The sequence below is a fragment of the Cornus florida genome, unplaced genomic scaffold (genome assembly GCF_030987335.1).
Source record: "Cornus florida cultivar Cherokee Brave unplaced genomic scaffold, ASM3098733v1 CherokeeBrave_3.0.0_Hap2_Chr11, whole genome shotgun sequence".
In the NCBI taxonomy this organism is placed as follows: Eukaryota; Viridiplantae; Streptophyta; class Magnoliopsida; order Cornales; family Cornaceae; genus Cornus; species Cornus florida.
Genome location: NW_026775581.1, coordinates 51,964,324 through 51,967,495, shown reverse-complemented (window position 1 = coordinate 51,967,495; position 3,172 = coordinate 51,964,324). Strand labels below are relative to the sequence as shown.

General features: G+C 32.2%; 1 long non-coding RNA gene across 1 annotated transcript; it reads left to right on the top strand.

Annotated features, from left to right (window-relative positions):
• On the top strand, nucleotides 1-2,769 carry LOC132286631 (uncharacterized). The gene is made up of 2 exons (XR_009472825.1): nucleotides 1-338; nucleotides 1,885-2,769. It is a non-coding gene; the product is annotated as an uncharacterized LOC132286631 (long non-coding RNA).
• The last annotated feature ends 403 nt before the right edge of the window (nucleotides 2,770-3,172 follow it).

Here is a 3,172-nt window from a genome sequence, read left to right as displayed (position 1 = left end):
TCATAATACAACTATGTTTGGTCCAGTACCTCATCAAAGCACTTTGATAAGTAATTGTATATAAGCGTACAGTATGTGAATAAAGCTTCCTTTGGAAGATGTTACCAACTGGCACACGAGTCACGAAGAAGAGAAAACCAAATTTAACATTTAAGTGACATGTTGCCTATAGATGTATATGGACGAGGAAAAAAATAAAAAAAGAGAAGAAAGAAAAAAAAGACGGTGAGTTTAGGAAGGCCGGAAGAATAGAGAAAATAGAAAGGGAGAGAAGAAAGAGAAGAAAAGAAAAAGGAAGGGTTGCCGCAAAAGCAGTAGGCAAGGACTAAAGAGTATAGGTATATAAATAATTCTTTTACATTTTCATCATTCAGATTTATTATTTGAAGCTTTTGTAGTTGATATAATAATCTGTTCTTGAATAAATTCTATTTATTTGTTAGTTCTCTCTTAATTGGGTTGTAAATTTCTTTTAGATTAGACAAATCTTGCTGGGTATGTGTAAATATATTAGATTTGTATATTGATATCTTTATTAGATAAATTCAATTATGGTAAAGGATGAGATTGAGAAGTTGGTCTTGGAAGCTTTGTGTGAAAAGATTTATGGCAGGAGAAAACAAAATTATAGTATTCTGTGGCTACTATTTTGAACCCACAAAAATTAACTAAAGGATGAAATTCATGGAAAGGAGTGGCTGGGGAGAAGGTGAGAAGGAAAGAGATAGAAAGGAGAGAAGGACAGAACTGAAAATTTCTCTCTGGAATTTCTGGTAGCTAGTACTAAAAGTAAAGAATATTTTTTTTAAGTCGAAAGTTTATAGTCTAGTGTTCCAATGAGCAACTGGGTTAATAAATTTTACATAAATTCTATCTATATTATTTATTTTACTTGATTCAAGTACTATAGTATTTAAGTTTAAATAATTGTTAGTTAATGAAATTGTTGAGCTGAAGTTAATATAATTATTCTTGTTAGAATTTCTACTATAATTGTGTATGGAATTGAGATTTGTTATGAAGTTGATAATTATTGTTCAACTCTCTTTAAAAATGAATATGACATGGTTATAATATTGTTTAGTCAACGAGAAGGAACCGATCACTTCGGCAATATCAAAGGATAAGTAGATAATTTGAGAAGTAGTTAAGGTGAGTGTACTCACTGGAAGTATACACTTGAATGTGTCTAATTAAAGTACTGAAGCTATTTATGTGAAATGAAGATGCATATATATAATTTGATTATATTATATAAGGTCTATACTCTGGTCTTGAAGGAAAGTAATATATTATATAAGGTTCATATTCCAGCCTGTAAGGAGAGTAATATATTATATAAGGTTCATACTCTGTCAAGAAGTAGAGTACTATATTATATAAGGTCCATACTCTGGTCTAAAAGGAGAGTACTATATTTTAATGCCTTGTAAAGTTAGAAGTTATATGTTAATAAAGTTTAATTGAAGTTATCAGATAATATTTGTTTATATTACTCTGATGTAGTAGCTAATGTTGCATTCACTGAGCTTTAAGCTCACTCCTTCTATATCTATAATTTTTCAGGTACAATGGTGGATTGCTTCTGCCAGGTCTAGAGTCTTGGGTGTGAATGAGGAAAAGAATAATGGAACGTATTTTGTATAAAATGTAAATATTGTAGTAGAATTTAATATTGTGACTTGTAGTTAATTGTTTAGTTTTCTTAGAACTTGCAAGGTGGATTTATAGTTTTTTTTTTTTTTTTAAATTGTAAACTTTTAAGCAGGCACTTGATGAGTGCTGAAAAGTGCGCATTTAAACCCCTTAAGCTTAGGTATCTTGGAATCTTTATCTATTTTACTTTCCCATTTTAGATTAATTTTGTGTTATTTCAATTTTCAGGTACTTATCCCCAAAATAAGCTAACTGAGCTAAATAAGAGCATAATTGAAGCAATCTTGAGAAAAATCAAAGAAAGGAGCAAAGTGGGAGCAAAAGGAAGCAAGTGATGGAAATTCAGCAAGTTCGATCGATCTCAGGAAATCTTCGATCGATCGAAAGTTCATCGATCTAGACATTTCAAGATGGATCCAAGCTCTTTTGTTCTATCCAAAGATCCCACAAAGTTCGATCGATCCAACTTTCTTCCGATTGATCGAAAAGATTCCATCTTATCCAGTTGTACCAACCTACCTACCACTTTTGTCTCGTTTCCCAAAATATCTCAGATTTGTCTTTATCCAAAAAGGCGCCGCCATAGAGGATCGATCTAGCTTAAGTTCGATAGATATCAGCCATGTTCGATCAATCTCACCACAAGTTCGATCGATCGAACTTCCCCAAGTGCGAGAAAATTCAATTTTCAGCTCATTAAAAGTTGTCTCATATCCAATCATTGGGAGGAATATTAGTGTACGAGCCCAGGTCATTAGGGTGACATTTTTAACCTACCTATATAAGGAATATGAGCCACTTTTGAGATAGAGAGACACATACATACACTAAAAACACAATTTCCATATCATATTCTTAGTGAGGAAGAAAAGAAGGGAGGAGGTTAGAGACACAAGCTTGGAGTTCTTCCATCAACCAAGAAGATGAGCAATCTCTACCATGGAGTTAGCCCTTGAGGGTTGGAGGACACCATCCACGAGTGGCTAGACATCCTCTTGGGGCTAAAGTTAGCCCTAAGCATGCTTTTTACATCTTGATTTATGTATTTTTGAGAGAATTTATATTGTGATACATGTTTTAACATATTTATATACATAGATCTTGTTTATTCAATGATTTGTGTGGTTTAATGCTTTCAATTGATCATTTCATTTTATCCATATGTCTATATATGTTAGAATAAATGTTCATGTATTTGTCTCTATTTCTTGTGTTATTGATGCATGTTTATGTGCATTGATGCTATAGATCTAGAGATTGTCAAGACATAGTGCTTAATAAAATGCTCTTGTGATTTATTTGATGGTTCATACTCATTTCTTGATGGATTGTGCCCTTCCTTAGTTTAATTAGTTTAATTTCATGTCATTAGCTTAATTATAGTGTAATTGTAGTTTAGATGTTAAATGGGAGGACAATCCATGCTTATTGTTTGATGTTCCATACTTATGAAAACAAGTAGCATATGTCTCTAACCTTGTGATGTGTTTGGATTGTGAGCTTAAAGAAAGGATTA